This window comes from Lagopus leucura, unplaced genomic scaffold, assembly GCF_019238085.1.
Source record: "Lagopus leucura isolate 7727_CA_CO unplaced genomic scaffold, USGS_WTPT01 Super-Scaffold_100033, whole genome shotgun sequence".
In the NCBI taxonomy this organism is placed as follows: Eukaryota; Metazoa; Chordata; class Aves; order Galliformes; family Phasianidae; genus Lagopus; species Lagopus leucura.
In genome coordinates this window covers 6,518,731-6,537,907 of record NW_024962282.1, presented here as the reverse complement: position 1 = coordinate 6,537,907, position 19,177 = coordinate 6,518,731, and positions in this window count along the sequence as shown.

Below are 19,177 nucleotides of genomic sequence, written 5' to 3'. Positions count from 1 at the left end.
TGGATGGATGGATGGATGGATGGATGGATGGATGGATGGATGGATGGACGGATTGACTGCTGGGCTCATGTTCTCCAGGCAGTGAGCACTGCTTTGCTCCTCTGAGCTTTTAGTAATGCTGCAACCATGGTTCCTCCACTCAGCACAGTGAGCACTGCCCGTGAATCAACACCCAAAGCCAAGTCCAACCACACGAGTGTTCAGGATGCTGGATAGTTTTTCTAGTGCTGAAGTGCAGCTTGATCCGGTTGTACTTGGTAGGCAACATCAGACCATACAAATAGAAATGCAAATGGACCTTTTCATCTCAGATTTTCAGACTCTGCAGCAAAGCTCATTGCAAGCAGAGATGTTCTCTGTGGCAAGGATCACTTTGTTTTGCCACGTGGCTTGAGAGTTTTCTGCTACTCCAAGGGAAGGAGGACTCAAAGCCTAGGAGGGAAAAAAACACACAAATACATAAAAATGTGAACAAACCAATAGCAATTAAAAAACATCCTACAGAGTTGCTGCAGAAGTGAGCTAAAACAGCCAGGGATTTATTTCTTCCACCTTGTAATAGATGCTGATACTTGAGTACCATAGGGCTTGCATGTGGTTTCGGTTTGAAATAAGTGAGGCATCCCAAACAATAGAGATCTGTCCTCATTAGGAGTGATGCTTTGTGTCAGCTGGATGTTCCCAGGAAGGAAGAAGGGAGAATGGGCTCCACCTGCCTTGGCTTGCAGAGCTTTCCCTCACTAAATGCTGTGCGGAAATCCCCAAATCCCCCTTTCACTTACAAGCAGAGCTAAACCTTTTGGTGACCTTTCCACCTCATTACCTGCCCTGAGAACTGAGGAGAGGGAGGATTTTCTCCCCAGTGCCCAGCTCAGGTTCTTCACAGCTCTGCTGCCCTATTTTCCAGATGTCAAAATCCAGCTAGCAAAGCCCAGGCATGGGCAATTTTATTTTATTTTCTCTCTTGTCATGATGAGCACATGAAGAAGAGGCCATTTCTTGTCCTGGTGGGGGACTTCAACCATCCGGACATCTGCTGGGAAAACCACACGGCGAGTTGCAAGAGCTCCAGAAGGCTCTTAGAATCCATTGATGATAGCTTTCTGGTTCAGGTATTGGACAGACCAACCAGAGGTGAAGCGTTGCTGGACCTGCTGCTCACCAACGCCGAGGAGATCATCAAAGGCGTCAAGGTTGGAGGCTGCCTGGGCTCCAGCGACCACGCCCTGGTTGAGTTTGTGATCTCAAGCGATGTGGGCCTGGCAAAGAGCAGGACCAGGACACTGAACTTCAGAAGAGCAGACTTCAAGCTACTCAATGGATTGCTGGCCAAGATCCCCTGGCGCGCTGCCCTCAAAGACAAGGATGTTGAGGAGAGCTGGCGGCTCTTCAAAGATGCCCTCCTGGAAGCACAAGAGGTCTCCATTCCTCTGAATAAGAAAGTGGGCAGGCGAGGTAGGAAACCGGCTTGGCTCAGCAAGGACCTGCTGAGAGAACTGAGGGCAAAGAAAGGGGTGTACAAGCTCTGGAAACAAGGCTGTGTCACCTGGGAAGAGTACAGGAATGCCGTCCGGACTTGCAGACATGGGATCAGGGAAGCCAAGGCGCAGGCAGAACTGAACTTGGCAAGGGACGTGAAAAACAATAAGAAAACCTTCTACAGGTACATTGCCCAGAAGAGACAGGCCAAAACGGGCGTACCTACTTTGGTAAATTTAAAAGGAGAACTGTCTTCAACAGATGAAGAGAAAGCTGAGGTGCTGAATGAGTTCTTCACCTCGGTCTTCACTGGTGGCCAGGATTCTAGTCTTTTTCACGTCCCTGAACCCTGCATCCCCAAACCTCTATGTGGGGACCAAGGAGGTAAATCCCTCCCCACTGTAAGGGCAGAGCAAGTCCGAGAGTGCCTCCTTAGACTGAATGAATACAAGTCTATGGGGCCGGATGGCGTGCATCCCAGGGTCCTGAAGGAGCTGGCTGAGGTGGTTGCCGAGCCGCTCTCCATCATATTTGAGAAGTCGTGGCTGTCAGGAGAGGTCCCGAACGACTGGAGGAAGGGTCACGTCACTCCCATATACAAGAAGGGGAGCAGGGAGGACCCGGGGAACTACAGGCCGGTGAGTCTCACCTCCGTGCCTGGGAAGATCATGGAACAGATCCTCCTGGACAACATGCTCGGTCACATAAAGAATGAGCATGTGATCCGAGACAGCCAGCACGGCTTCACCAAAGGAAGGTCATGCCTAACTAATCTTGTGGCCTTCTATGATGGAGTGACGGCATTGGTGGACGAAGGGAAGGTGACCAATGTCATTTACCTGGACCTGAGCAAGGCCTTTGACATGGTCCCCCACCACATCCTCATCTCCAAATTGGAGGGAAGTGGATTTGATGGGTGGACGACCCGATGGATAAGCAATTGGTTGAAAGGCCGCAGACAGAGGGTGGTGGTCAATGGCTCTATGTCCAGGTGGAGGCCGGTAACAAGTGGTGTCCCCCAAGGGTCTGTCTTGGGACCGGTGCTCTTTAACATCTTTATTAATGACATCGATGAGGGAATTGAGTGCACCCTCAGCAAGTTTGCTGACGACACCAAGCTGAGTGGTGCGGTTGATACGGTGGAAGGAAGGGATGCCATTCAGAGGGACCTCGACAGGCTGGAGGGCTGGGCTCGGGTGAACCTGATGAGGTTCAACACGGCAAAGTGCAAGGTTTTGCTTTTGGGCCGGAAGAACCCCAGGCACCTGTACAGGCTGGGAGGAGTGGTCCTTGAGAGCAGCTCGGCAGAGAAGGACCTGGGGGTCCTGATGGACGAGAGACTGAATATGAGCCAGCAGTGCGCTCTGGCAGCTCGAAAGGCAAATGGGATCCTGGGCTCCATCAGGAGATGGGTGGCCAGCAGGGACAGGGAGGTGATTGTCCCTCTCTTCTCGGCTCTTGTGAGGCCCCATCTGGAGTACTGTGTCCAGGTGTGGAGCCCTCAGTACAAGAAAGACATTGAGATTTTGGAAAGGGTCCAGAGGAGGGCGACTAAGATGATCAGGGGGCTGGAGGACCTCCCCTATGAGGACAGGCTGAGGGAGTTGGGCTTGTTCAGCCTGGAGAAGAGAAGGCTGCGGGGTGACCTCATTGCAGCCTATCAAAACCTAAAGGGAACCTACACCCAGGAGGGGAGTAAACTCTTCAAAAGGGCTGATAACAGCAGGACTAGGGGAAATGGTTTTAAGTTGAAGGAGGGAAGATTTAGGTTGGATGTTAGGGGGAAGTTCTTTACTAGGAGAGTGGTTAGGCCCTGGAACGGGCTGCCCAGGGAGGTTGTGGATGCCCCGTCCTTGGACGTGTTTAAGGCCAGGTTGGACGGGGTCCTGGGCAACCTGATCTGAATGTGTATGTTTGGTGGCCCTGCTAGGCAGGGGGGTTGGAACTACATGATCCTTGGGGTCCCTTCCAACCCGGGTGATTCTGTGATTCTGTGATTCTGTGATTTCATCATGCTGGGGATGAGTTTGGAGTCCTACTGGTGTTAAAGGACCTGCATGCCAAAGCCACACCAAATTCTCCAAGTCAAAGAGGGAAGCCATTCTGAGAGGGATGCCAACTGCTCTTGCTGTTGCATGTGTTTGGAGGCAAGAGGAAGCTTTTCTAGACATTACACAGATTTTTTCCCCTGTGGGATGAAGTAGTCTGGTGAATATTATCGGTGCATGGTGTTGAAAAGTGCTCAGGGCTTTACAAGGAAGGCTCTCCTCCTGCTTATTCTCACAGCAAACAAAAGCCATAAGTAAAATCTTTTTGACCTTTGGCTAAAGATGCGGGGAAGACAAACCAAAGAATGAGAACACATGCAACGTAAAGTCTTAAATAAGCAAATTCACTCCAGCATCATCTCTTGTTTCCTTATCCTACTGCTATGGAAAGATGTAGGGACTTCTCCCTCTTTAACCCTTAGCCAGCTGGAAGGAGCGACACAGCTGGGACATGCTGTAGCTGCTGCTGACCCAGTGGTTTCAATTATATTTTCCTTGAACACAACAGAAAAGAAACACAATAAAGGAACAAGACCAGCAATGACAGCAGATGTAGGTTCTGGTTCAGCAGTGTGCAAAGACTCAAGAGGAAGGGGCTAAGGAAGGAGAAGGATTTCCTACAGAGATGGACTGTGGGAAGTGGTAGGAATGATGGCTTTTGGCCATCTGTGTGTCAGTGGCATAGGTTTGATATCCTCAAGGTCCTGCTGAAGATCTGCAGGTTTACAAAATCATGGTCCATAGGATGCTGTGATGTGAAGCTCATCTTTGATCTAGTGGGTAGCCATCCTGACCATGGCAGGGGCCTGGGACTGTATGACTTTTAAGGTCCTTTCCAACTCAAACATTCTATGGTTTTATGGTCCTCCATGGTATCACCAAAGATCCTTGTCCCTATTGAGTGTGATGTATTCAACCACTGTGAGAAAAAAAAAAAAAGAATGGGGCACAAAAATTGCCTGATCATTCTTTTGCACACAGAAATAAGCTCATAGAGATAGAGATGTCTGTGCTAGTAAATCCAGTATGGAAGCAGCCATATTTTTTTATGGTGTTTGGAGGCCATATGGGGTTTGCTCCTCTATGTGTCATTTACTGTCATCTATAGGGGACGAGGATGTGGTCCAAGGTGCAAACTCATTGCTTATCAAAGGCTGCTGAGAAACATGGGACAATTTCTTTCAAGTTTCTTACAGAAAAAAAAAAAAAATCCTCTCTTCTCAAGATGAGACAAATAAAATGAAGAGGCCTTTCTCCTGCAGGTCCCTTGGCTTCCCCTTCCCCTTCCCCTTCCCCTTCCCCTTCCTTTTCCCCTTCCTCTTCCCCTTCCTCTTCCCCTTCCTCTCCCTCTCTCTCTCCCTCTCCCTCTTCCTCTTCTTTTTTTGTCACCAACTGATGAAAATCCCTGCAGTTTCAAAGCCAACTTAAACCTCTCCTAAAATCCAGGTTGAATTAAAGGTATTTACTGAATGGGCAGATTTGGCAGGTTCTGTACTATAGTAAGCAGTAAACAAACAAAATTGAGGTTGTGTCTCAGAGTCTAGCAAATGGAAAGAATGGGGCAGTATCACAGCTCCTTTTTCACAGAGTTCATCTGTACTTGCCATTATTTTGTCACACTTAGCTTTAATTGATTGAAAAAGATGGCATTTTTACAACTTGCCTTGGGCTATCAGTCCTCCCTCCAACCATTGGTACCATAGGAAATCACAGGCTGTTATCCAGCATCTATCCTTTCTTTCTTTCTTAATTTCCTCCCATCAAAAGCTTTATTACCTCACTCTTAATTAAAACTCCTTGAATTGTCCTCTTTAGCTCCTCTTGTCAATTTTTTCCTCCTTCAGCTGAGGATCAGGGGTTTTAAAGGAGTAGAGGAGGGCAGCTTTGAAAGGGAAGCCTCACCACCCATGGGGTGATCCATAGCAGGTTTACCTCTCTGTATTCTCATTCTCCCCCCCTTTCAATCTCTCCCTCCTGGCTGGGATGTTTTGCTCATCTTCCAAAGTTACATGCAGGAAATGGGAAAGGACTGTTTTGTAAGGATGAGATAAAACCCGAGTGTGTTCTGAGAATACATTCAAAATCACTCCACAAATCCAGTCATCACAGCCTCTGATTCAAAGGAATTGGTACACATGAAGAAGAACACAATTTGTTCACTCAATGAAAGTAAATTAGATAAAATATGTTTGAAGGATGACTCTAGGTCACAAGAGGCTCAACATGAATGTGGACTGCCTGCATTTTTTTCTGGTTCAAAGTATCTGTCTAGTTAACATGGGTGCTGCCAGACTCCCAGAGGTTTACTTGCTCCTGCAGCACTGGGAATAGTGGAGGTAAGAAATTTCTACTGAAATCAGGAGTAATGGCTTCCATTTAAAGACAAATCACCTCCTGTGATGCTAGTTAGGCAAGGATAAACATGGCTGACCTTCATTCTCAGTGGTCTGGTCCTAGACACGATGGGAATTCACTGATTTTGTGATATTATTTCCTCAATACATTTCATTTTGGAAACAGCAGCAGAGCCCCAGGGAGCCCACAGATGGCCAAGGTCCAGCAAAGGGCCCATCTTACAATCATAGAATCATAAAGGTTGGAAAAGACCACTAAGAACACCAAGTCCAACCCCAATCCACCTCCACCATGTCCACTGACTACATCCCTCAGTGCCACATCTCCATGGTTCTTGGCATGTATTTCTTGGAGTCCTTTCTTCCCATCTAGTACAGGTAAAGAGGGAACTGTGATCTATAAGCAATAACTCCTTGCTTCTCTTTATTGTTCTTTGCACTTTTTGAAGGTCCTAAGCAGGAAGCTCAGGCAGTAAAAGGGTTGGAGCTTCCAGAAGATCACCCCTAGAGAAGCCTGCTAGCCCCATTTCTACTTAGCTGACATCATCATCGGCCAAATTGTAACTGCTTCAGGCTGTCAAGCTCCTCTTCCAGCAATTTGTTCCCTACTGGAGCCTGTGGGACTTGGCAGACCTGAGTGCTCCTGCTTCTACAGGAATAAGGAGTCATTTAGCCTGTGGAAAAACAAAACAAAACAAAACAAAACAAAAAAAAACACGACTCATTCATTTTGGTGCAGGATGTAGAAGAGGAACGATCCTGCCCAAAGAATGCTAGCTCTGCATTTTTCCTCCCCTTAGCTGCCATATACCTGCTCAAGGTCACAAATATTCCTTTGGAAACCACCAAATTAGGAGTTCATGTGTGTTAAACACCAACAGAGCAAGAGCACAGTCTAGCTCCCCATTCCCTTGGTTGCTACAGGATGGCAAGAAATACCTTGCAGACTGAGCGGTGCACTTAGCAAATCAGTGCTAACATTCCTCTCTGCCCTCATCAATATTATCAGTGTTGTCTTTTCAGCATCTTGCACTGAGGGGGAGATATGAAAATGCTGCTTCTAAAGTCCCAATGAACTAAACCATAATAGCATCTCCCAGTGGTGTCTAATGCCCCAGAAAGCAACTGAGAGATAATAGCTGGGAAGGAAAGGGGACCTTGAAAAATTGGGACAGGCAACACATGAGATGACAAACTACAACCACATACAAATCTTAAGGATCCATTATTCCTGTTTTTCTTACCCAAGAGATGGTCATAAATCAGATACACCAAACATAGCATCACCCATGGTGGTTCATAACTGATGAACTCAGAAAAAGGCTGGCTCCAGGACAACAACAGGCTATTGCAGACAGGCCAATACTAAAGAATTTTCATTACAGGAGCCCTTTCCCCTCCTGGCTTTTCCTAGTTCAGAGGTTTGAAGCCAATCTGTTAAGAAATCTCCCATTTCTTCCCATCCAAAAGTTGAACAGATAACCTGGCCAAATAGGAGGGAAGCATTTTCACGTTCAACCACATCACCTCTTGCTGCCTTCTGTCTAGAAGACCTAATGGAAAACATTGCCAAGTCTATTTCTGTCAGGGGGTAGATGGCACATTGAGTCCACCAAGAGCAGCCTGGCTTTGTTGGTGAATCCTTAACGTTGAGCTCAGCCCATGGAAGTTACCCTAAGAGCATTAAAATTGTCCTGCATCCTATAATGTTGACCTGCCAGAGCAATGTTATCAAATTTCTCAATGGCAGAAACTCTGATCATGGAATTTCCACAATTTGCACTTGGAGTGCAAAGAGCTCTTGTTGTCCTCCAAAGTCCTTGGGTATCCAGCTCCAGAAAGCACCAGGCTTTTCTCCCCATATGAGGCAGGGAGCATCTCAGAATCTATGCACCTTGGTTTTATGCCATTGAAAGTAATACATCAAACAGCTCATTTTTATACCTTGAACTTTTCTGCTGCCTTTCTATGTGGTCTTCCCTCGTCCCACCCCTGCTCCTTCTGCCAGGGATTAGAAGCCTGATTTCTGAACGGCTAAGGTAATAATTTTGCTTAACTCAAGCTTACATCTGTTTAACTCACAGCCGTGAGACTGCAATGACAAACCCCCAGGGCTGAAAATGAGCTTCCCACTGGCAGCACAAGAGGTGACAATTTCCAAAGGGCACACAGTCCATACGCACTGTCAGACATCACCATTCGCGTTACTGCTCAGCTGAGACCAGCCGAACCCCATTTCCCTCCCACCACATCGACAGGGAGATGGGGGAATACCCTGGATCCCATTGGATCAGGCACACTTAACGTCTCCACTCCATGACCTGCCAAATCCTTCAGCAGTGGTGAATTACTGGGAGTAATTTATGAATGGACATTTTCCATCCCATTATGCAATTCCCTGATACCTTCTCTTCCTGAGCTCCTTGCAAGATGAATTTGAGAGCTTGCATTTCTCTAAGCATAGCAAGGTCTTGCTGTGGCAAATTAATGACGATTTCTTAAGCCCCAGTTTACCTTTCATTCAGTCAGTTTACCCTTCATTCAGCTCCCAAATGGTGAAAAACTCCTTTGTTATATCCTCCACAGTTACCAAATCCTCTCTGAGAAAAATCTGACATTTACCATACTTAATTCTTAATTTTCCCCTGAGCTGGTGACCAAGTCCTGCTCCCAGAAATCTGCATCCCCATCACCCAGTACATTGGGTACCACTGGGGCTCAGCCACAAGCCAAGGATGGAGCAGGGCTGGGATCTACCCCTAAAACCCACAGCTCTGGCATCACTTCCATTGCAGTTTTAACATTCTGGAGGGCGACAAGCAAAGCCTTCAGGATTTTACCACAGTGGGGATGGGGTCATCCTGCAACCTTGTTTTGTTTTATATGGAAGCAAAATTTTGAGGGCAGATCCCACTCCACGCATCCCCTAGCTGTGGGCACAGGCAGGGAAAAATGGTTTCAGCCCCTGTTTTGTCTCAGCTTGTGTACTGGCTGCTGATTAGTATAACCATGTTGACAACACGCACTGTGCAGGGTGACTAGCACTAATTTCAGAAAATATGCGTGAGCACTCTTTTATTGCCATAAAGGTAAGAGCTACCACAAGCAGTGCTCTGTTGCCATAGGAACCCCCTAAACTCCAGGGAAATGCCAAACTGCTGGGTTGACATCTCTCCTTCTGAGATGGGAATGGGGATTTGGGGTCCCTTCCTTATGATACAGCTCCTTGTCCAAGTAGGGTATCAGGGCAATTTCAGGATGCCAAATGTGGTGTGGATATTATCCAGATGTGCTCTGCTGTGACTACGCAGTGATAAATGCACCATCCTGCAATTTCTCTATAAAAAAATTTCACAGAACCATAGAATGGTTAGGTTGGGAGGGACCTTAATGCCATTCCAACCCTAGGAAGCACAGAACAGTTGGGTTGGAAAGGTCCCCAAAATTCATAGAACCAAAGAATGGTTGGGTTGAAAGAGATTGTAAAGCCCCCCTGCCCCAACCCCTACTGTGGGCTGGTTGTCCCACACCAGCTCAGATGTCCCAGGGCCCCCATCCAGCGTGGCCTTGGGCACCTCCAGGGATGGGACACCCACAGCTCCTCTAAGCAGCCTGTGCCAGGCCTTCTCCATCTTCTGAGTCAATAATTTCCTCAAAAATTTGGTCTCTCTGGTGCAGATGCTTGGATCTGAGCTTTCATATACATAGCTGGAAGTGGTCTCTGATGAGCACAGGCTGCCCAAACCTGTGCAGATGTGCATTAGTGGTCTCTATTCCTTCTGCTGTCCATGAGGAGACCCCATTCAGATGTCTCTGTCTCTTGCAACCACCTAAATTTATGTGACATCTGTTCCAGTCTCCAGCATCCACTTTTTCCTTCCCCATGGCTCTGATTCCTATCCCTCCAACCAACCCTTATCCTAGCTATCTCACCAACTTGTTGCATGCTACCTTGCAAGCCCCATAGAATCATAGAATATCCCAAGTTGGAAGGACCCCATAAGGATCACAGAGTACAACTCCTGGCTCCACAAAGGACCACCCAAAAATCAGACTATGAAGAATTCAACATGAAGAAGTCAACATGAAGAAGTCCATGAAGTCAATGTGGTTTCTTTTAGAAGATGGGTAATGCAATGCTTACCTACAGAGCACATGTAAACGTAAGAGTGAATTTTAGCTGCTGGGTGGTGACTTCTCACAAAAATGTTTTGTAAGCAGCAATGTCCTAACATTGTCCAATTAGCTTCAGTGCCAGAATAAAGGAAAATGGAATAAGGAGATAAAGTGAGTTCACAGGAAGTGAGCTTAATGGAACAGATAAAGCGTGAAGAGGCTAATGGAGGAAACAGACTGCATCCTGTAGTCAAACTCAATTCAGCAAACATACAGCAGCTTTAAGGGAAAATGGCAAAAGAAAACTTGCTGTGCCAGAAAAATAATGCTTATAAATGTCCAAACCTTGGGGTCGATCCTTTCAGTTCTTTCTTCCAAGAGACATGGCCAAAGAAGGTATGGCAACAATCCTGATGAGATGGACAAAGCCTAATATGGCCATCAGTGAGAAGGGATGAATTTTAGGACTTGTTCCCCTATGTTCAGCCAACATCATAACCTCACCCTTTGCACCACAGCCGTCATCACCTCCCAGAGCAACACCAGCAGATCTCCAGGCAGGCTCATTGCTGTTCCTTTCTCCTTATGACAAGAGATCTTCATTTACCCACTTGCCACAGGGATTCTGCAGGCTGCTAGCTCACAGAAGACAATGCTGTTTCTTGGATCCCTGTAATTATTTACATGTGGGCTGTATTTATTGGCAATTAAATGGTTCGATGGCTCTGAGACATCAGTCTCCTCTAAACATGTTGTGTGCCAGATTGCTTACTGCCATTGCTGCAGGGTGGGAAATGCTGTTGCCCCACTATGGGGCCATGTGTAAGGGAGTGAGCAGCTGGCAGAGCCCACAAATCTTAGAAATCCCAGGAAAATATGCATCAATCCCAGCAGAACGTTCCCTAGTCCTGGTAAAACATGAATCAATTCAGAAAAGCATGCAATAAACCCTGGCAAAAATGTGTATTAACCCTTCACTAAATTAGATGCATGAAGCCTGGAAAAACATGCAAGAGCTCCAGAAAAAAAAAAAAGAAAAAAAAACAACAAAAATCATGCAGGAACCACAGCAAGCTGAAAAAAGACAGGATGAGTGTGAAACCATGCAAAGACCCTGTAAAACCTGCAACAGACCCAAAAGCAAACAAGTTTTATTTCAGTGGATGTCCCCACTCCTATCCCCATCTCTTCTCTTAGGTCACATCCCATTAACACCGTAGCAGAGAGGTGAGGGAGAGATGGGAGAGATTTGCCCCAGGGAAGAGCCTGGATATGGGAAATTCCAGGGCGTAGCTAAAATATCACAGAGATACAGAGAGGGAGTGTTAATGCTGAGAAATGTTAGCTTAATAGGGGCAAAAAACCTGGGGTTTTATCCCATCACAGCATTGCAGCTGCTGCCAAACTCCCTCTCAGCTCCTGCATCTCTTTATGAACTCACAGCAGGGAAAAGCAACACAAGTACGCCGTCCTGCCCAGCACAAAGAGCTTTTTTTTTGCAATGAACCACATTTTCACAGCTGCCCCCAGCATCTCCACCTCCCTGCTACCAACCTCTAAGACCCCAACTCACCTCCACAGTGCCCAATGACCATGCCCCTCAGTGCTACAACTCCATGAACACCTCCAGGGCCAGTGACCCCACCACCTCTCTGGGCAGCCCATTCCAATGCCTGACAACTCTGTTTGAGATGAAATATTCCCTAATATTCAATCAGGACACCCACTGGTGCTAATGAAGGCCATCACCTCTCATTCTATAAATCCTGATATCTCTTGTGTGTTCATCCATTGCTTTTCACACAGATGCCATACAACAGTATGATAGAACAATTTTTTTTTCCCCATTTTTTGCACCCTGCAATTTCTAACAGCTGCCTCTCATGTACGGGCAGACATCACCCCTTCGTGCGTAAACCTCTTGTTTTTCCTATCAGTTGCCAAGCACTGGGGCTGCTGGTGTGTGTTTGAAGCCCACGCTCAATGAGATGCAAAGAGCTCCAAGCACTGCTTCACTTCAGTTGCCAAATATTTTTCCTGCTATATGAATCGATTCACTTTTTTCTTTTCCCCATCGCCCTGCAGTCAAAATACATGCACAAATGCTAAGTGTCATCACCCCATGCCTTCTGCACCCTCATAGGAACAGAGCTTATTTACTGCCAGAAGAACCCGGGCTGCCTTAAATTCCTCCTCACACTCTGGCAAAAGTATTTGGGAAGACTTTGGGTGCTTTCCAGCTTTCCAGCACTCCCAATTTATGAGTTGTGCTAGCCAGTCTGAGGGTGAGCAGAGATTTTTGGGCTCATGCATCACCAAAGGAGCTGATGATGAAGCAGAATAATCCAATGGCAATGGGGAGAGGTGTTAGGATTGAGCTGCACTGATTTATGGGGGCTGTTCTGGGGGCTCTGGGCAGGAGTCACACAGTGCTGAGCAGCTGCTCAAACCAGTGATGGAGATCTCTGGATTGCAATCCACGCATGTTACAATGAGAAAAAGGAGCAAAACTCTCCAAGATTAAGCCATAAAAACCAGCCTGCAGACAGGGACATGACAGTACAAGAAAAAGAGTGAGGGAAGTGCTCAGGATTTGCTGCTGCCTGGCTCAGTGCTCCTCACCAGAAGAGCTGGAAATATGACAGCCCTTTTCCCACGGTTGTTCTCTATTATTCTTTTTAATAGCCTGTGACGCCATGGTTGCACGCTGAAGCCATTTGCTGAATGGAGCTGTAATAGAAAGCATGCACTGGCAGCACCGGGGAGGTTGGAAGGGATGGAAAACATCCCCATCCTGTCTCATTCTCTAGCATAAGGAGATGAGAAAAACCAGGAGTTAAGGAGGTGGGCTGAGAGCCATTGCAGCAGATTGACCCTACAAAATGCTTTCTGGGGAAATATTCCTCCCTCTGTTGTTGTTTAACCCCTTTTTGTTTGCTTTTGAGAGGAGGTTGCGCCAGCACATCCTACCTTATGCAGCCTCCCACTGGGAGCTGAAAGGGTTGGGTCATTCCCATTGAGAGCTTTGTTAACGCGTGGCTTCATGTTGGAACTGAGCCTGGGGACCTGCTTGTTTCATTCTGCAAAACCAGGACTCCATTCAGGAAAGCAAGGTCATAAAAACGACATCTTTGCTCCCAAATCCCTTCCATGTGTGAACACCAGGGTTGTAGCTGCTGGAGCAAGCAGCTGCTGCAGTCAGTCTTGTTTCTTGACAAAACGGCTCATCCATCAGCAGAGCTCTGGGCCAAAATCTGCCCTAGAGTCGTTTTATGTGAAGGATTGGAAGGAAATCAAAAGAATTTTTTTTCTGAGGAGTTGAAACAGACTGAGTCCCCAGGCTGCCCTATGCCTGACCTGCCCGACATTGCTTCTCTAAATCCCTTTCCAGTGCTGATTAAAAGCCCTTTGCCACAGGACGTGATGCAGTCCTAACTAAGAGCTTCACATGGGGCTGCACTGATCCCTCCTGCTGGGAGCAAGGAGCTCATTAAGAGCTGGGAAGCCAGGCAGTCCTCCAGCATCTGGTGGGGACTGCTCACAGCTCAGAGCCAACTGTCCCCATGCACAGATCCATCCACCCGTCCCCATTTAATGCTCAGATTCTGCCATTTAGCAGGGAGAAAGCAGGAGCTCTTATACTTCTACTCTTTTCTAATTGTCTCATCTGGCCACTGATATCCAAATGCTGATCAATGATGCTCAGCAGGCCATCAGAACTAGCTGCAAAGGAAAGGCAGGCATGATTACAACCAGTGGGATTTTTTTTTTTTTTAACAAAAATACCCTTAATTTCTTGCTGTGAGGTGTCTGTCAATAGGAGATGGCCTAAAAGAAGCAATGTAATGCAGCTACCTTGAAGTGTATAGTATTCTGCATGTAACTTGAATCCCCTCTCCTGTTCTTGCCATTACTGTGGGACATTTCTCTCTCCCAGAGCTGAGATTCTCTCCTTGCCATTACATTTTTATGGGGACTTCGTTGTTGCCTTCCTTCCAGCATCAGGGAGAGCATGACTGCAGTCCCCATTCCTTCTGTTCCCTCTTCCACCCTCAGGAATATCACAGGAGATAAAAGAGCTTTTCTCCATCCTTTCCCTTCACAAGGCCACAAAATGGCTACATTTCACTTGAAACCAGGATGTTCATTTATTACTTAATGCCAACCTGGGGAAGACCAAGTATCCAAGTAAAACACACAAATACTGAAATCCAGAACATCCAGAGGTTGCTCTTGAAAATCCTAGCATTCCCACAGATTTCATAATGGGGGATAGCCACTCCCAAAAACTTCCTCTTTGGAGCTCATTGCTTAATTTTAAGAACTGCCCTGTCTCAATGAGAAAGCGAGGGCAGTACCTGAGGGCTTGGTCTACCACCAAACTCAATTGATAGACAGTGAGGAAGAGTTTGAGCCACAAACTTGTCATTTCCCAACTGCTCCATATAATTTCTCAAACAATGGGAGCATTGTTGGGCAGATGTTTCATTGTAAGGCTGCTTTTGAGTGAATCCACCTATTCAAGCCCCATCCAGAGGAATAAATCTGCATGTAGGGTGATGCTGAGCACTTGGCGAAATGAAAAACATAGCCTGAGAGTATGAGGCTCATTGCTTCTGCCTAGCATGAGCTGTCATTATTGATAAATGATAAATATTTTCTGCGAATTAGCTGTCCTGCCTTCCCTAGCTCTTTGATGGGATATGAGGACACAAGTTCACACCTAGTTCATTCACTAATGGGAATACTGTAAGCCCCCTGCAAATCTCAGCCTAGAGGATCCCAATGGCCTCATCCTGAATTTTTGCCCCCAAGGCCTCACCTGAAGCAGTTTTTCCCTTCTTCCTACTAGAAGACAGGTATTTCTTCTCCCAAAGGATGATACCATCCAAGTTTGACTTGAGCTTCTATCCCTGCTACCAAAATACGTGCAACTGAATAAGCCCCTCCAAAAGTCCATGAGATCATAGGTGTGAGCCTCTGTATCATGGGAATATCTGATTATAAGGAGCTTTTTCAATAGAATTTGGGTTCCCAGAAATAAGATGCAAGACTAATAGGCTGATAAACCCTAAGGATTAAGAATTATTACAAGGCTAGAATATACCTCAGACTCATATTAATATTAATATTATTACAACAACAAATAATAATAAATGAATGAAAACAAAGAGGAGAAGTAAATCTGTTTTTCTGCCTTGTACAGACGCCGAAACAATCATCCACAGCTTTATTCCTATTAGACACAGGGGTATGGCTAGTAGCCAGCAAGGAGACTGGCAGTGTGCGTGCACTTATTTCACCACCAGAGCCTGTCAAGAAGTTATTTATTTCTGCAAAAGCAACAGGAATAAAAGCCAACAGGAAAGAGGAAAAAATCTGATGTAGCACTGGAGCTCAGCTGCAGCGACCAGAGGGAATACACATAAAACTCTTCTCTTTTGCAAGTGGCTGGCTTCAATGCAGTTGGTTAGAAATATGAAGTGCCCAGGCTGCAGCTGCCAATTGTTGGCTCAGCAAGTGCTGCCTGTCACCAGTGCTGGCTCTGCAGTGCTGTTGCATCTTTGCCAGGTCACTGGGGCCAAAGCCATTTCTTCTGCCTGATGTGAAATCCTCAAGCTTTAGCAAACAGCTTAAACTATGCTGAAATGAGGCTTTCCAGACCTCCTAGCGCTGGAATCAGCAAGACATTATGTGAAACGAGACTTTGAAACAATGAGGGATTGTGATTGCCCTTCTCCAAGGGGGAAGTCAAAGCAGCAGCTCTGAATGCTAGAACCAGGCAGCTTACTTCTTCCTTCTTGCTGCAGTCCTAGTGCAACGTGGAAAGTATTCAGAAAGTTGGCTCAGGGACACACAGTAATCATTTAAGCAATATGGAACAGGGATGGACTTCCTATAGCTCTCAGCTGGTGAAGCACTGGAAAGCAGGGCCCTTCCTTCTCCCATCAATTCAGACATTGAGGTCTTCTTCCATGAAGCAACAGGATACATGAGTCTTGTTTCACAGAAGAATCACTTACATCAGAAAGTCAATGTTGAGTGTTCTTAACTATGAGAAATAACCCAGCAAACCAATACACAATATCACCATGACAGGCTGCAACTGACTGGCTTTAGTACTTTGTGCAGGGGAACACGATGCTCTTTTAGATTGTGTGTAGACACACAATGTTATATGTTTTTAAGTCTTGACCTACAGTGAATTCCTAAAGCAGAAAAATATCATACAAATTAACAGAGCATAAACACTTGCCTGGATGAACAGGGAATTCTCTGTGATTTCAAGCTGAGCAGTATCATTCACATATGTTTATCTTATGTTATTAAAAGTGGATGAATTACAGCACCAGTATTTCTCTTCTTTCAACCTCAGTTCAAGCAGCATGGTTCAGATTCTTCCATGAAATGACCAGGGCCTGCAGGTACTTCCAGCCCAAGAGAGCAATAGCAAAGATGAGAACTGGGAACAGGTAAGCTACAGCAGTTTGTGAAGCTTTGCAACATGTCACTTCCTTGCTGTTGGGTCTTTTTTCCTTCCACCATTCTTCTCTCAAGTTTGGTAGAAATCACAGAATTGTTAAAGTTGGAGAAGACCTCTAAGGTCATCAAGTCCAACAGTCAACCCAAGACCACCATGCCCACTAACCTATGTCCCTAAATAGAATCATAGAACCATTAAGGTTGGAAAAGACCTCTAAGATCATCAAGTAGAGCCTGAATCCATCCCCACCTTCCTCAGCGCTACACATCCACAATTCTTGAAGACTTACAGAGACAGGACTGGATCAGCGGGTCCAAGAATCACCAGAGTTCAATATGAAATCAGGAAAATCAACTGAGAGAAATGCAGTGACAAAACTCTAGTGCCAAAATCTCCAATTGTAGATCTGGGAAAGTTGGGTGGCATTCCATACAGTGTTGAGGATTAATACAGAACAACAACAACGAGAGAAACTCAAAAGGTAAAGCCATCATCTTTTCAGTCTTTTTATTCTGCTGGGTGACTGCAAACGTGACAAAGTAGAAAAAATGGAAAACACATTCAATCAAAGACAACTGCTAGGTTTATAATTACCTCCTCAGTGTGTACCTGAGCTGTATGGGAACTGCTGAGTCACAGCCTGAACCTCTGATTTATCACCTGAGGCGAGCAATGAGTCAGCCACAGGAGCACAGGTGAATTGCCTTCACCTGTGCTGCCTGGCTGCACCCCTCCTAGACCTATTGAAGAGCTGGCTCTGCTGGAGCTCTGTGAGTGAGCCCAGGATACAGGTAAGCTTTCTATCTATTCTCTTTTTGTTATCATTGTCTGCTTTGCCAAACTCTCTTATTTATTTTGTGATTATAGCATCTTAATATTCATTGATTATATACTGAGCTGAAGCCCTTCTTGCTGCTTTTGCATGCGTTTTCTCCTCTCTCTGTTCTCTGGGTCCTTGTGGAATTTGCTCAGGACTCAATCTACACCAGAGAAATGCCTGATTAAAAAAAAAAAAAAATGGCACTGCTGCTGAGATTTTTTTTTTTAATTAAAAAAAGACTTCTCTAGAAACTTTTGGCTATGGATAAAATGAATTATTATTAATGGAAGCCTAACTTATTTTTCATGCTTGCATTCAGCAGCCTGTAAGAGGCCACACTTTCCCAGGTATGGGACAAGTCTCCGCTCAACCAAAGAGGTTCTGCAGATTTTGCCCTCATTAAAATCTTCCTCATGGGAGAGTATAAGGAGCTGGGAGAAGGCTGTCTGCTCTTCTTTACAGAGAAAAAGGCAATTAATTACATAAAGGCTCCACAAAATGCCTGAATGCAGTACATTAGATTAAGGAGACAAGAGACTAAAAATATGAATACAGGGAACAGAAAGTGCAGCAGATAAACAAGCAGCCTGAGCCTTTAATATTACTGATAAATAATCTTTTAATTAAAAGCCCAGCTGCAAAACAAATAGGAAATACTCCTCACAAAGACACTGAAGTCCAACCAACTTACTCCTAGTTAGGCAGACCTGAAGGTCAGACTGAATTCACTTCAGCAGAGGCGGTGGTAGCTTTGCCAGGAATAAATCTATTAATTTACTTTGGCCAATTGCCCTCGGTGGGATTTTTCATCCCTCCACTTTGAGTTCACCTGGATGTGTCTCCATGCTCTCCTTCCAGGCAATTTCAGCAAGCTTTTTTTTTTAAAAAAAGACAGAAACCTCTTAGCTTTCCTTCTCCCAAAAAGGTGGATTACTCCACTAAGTCCCTGCTGTAATCCACCTTCCAACTCCACAGCAATTAGAGGCCTGTTCTGCTGCTGCTTTTCATCTCATTGCCTGTGCCATGGAATTGTTTCACCCTCTGGATTGGATGAGTTTCTTTCCAAGGCAGGAATTGCCTATTTGTCATACTTTTATGCTGAGAATGAAAATAAAGATTAACATTGAAAAAAAAGCACAAAGCAAGAGACTCGTTCATATAAAAACTTTATTAAAAAGGAGGACACAGCCCCCCAGAACAACATGCCCAGTACCTCTCAAACTTTTAAAACTCAACAATCATAATTAAATACAAACAGTGTGCACTTCCAGAAAAGGAGAACTAAACCCCAAATTGCTGCTGTTTCAAACATGGCCAGAGATCTTCCACGGTTCAATGTGTGTGGGCACACAGGCAGTGACTGAGGCTGTGAGCTGCCACAACTTGGGTCAGTCTTTATTCTTTTCTGCTTTAAGTGCCATGATGGGTTTTGATATTATTGGAACCTTGTATTGCTTTATTTCAAAGAGAAAGAAGAACAAACTGTTATGGCTTGATGTCTCACCTGATAACGTCACACTGGGTGAATATCCTGCATTTTCATACCTCAGGTTATGCAAAATAAGGTTTTTTTTTATGCTAGTTCTATTTCAATGGTTGATGATTTAAAAAACAAACAAGAATTATTATTGCTGTCACTAGGAAAAAAAAAAAAGCAACAAAAAAGCCAACCCACCTAACCAGGTGAGAAAATAAAAGAAAAATAAGCCCAAGTTTATATGTCTTCTACTTCTACCTGAAAAAACACCTCCTGTCTAACCTAAGACCACATTTAACAGTGCTTTAAGTGCATCAGCAACTATACAATGATTGATGCAGCTGTGCACCATATAGTACTAAAGATACAAAAAAGGGAAGAAGAGTACTTAAAATACGT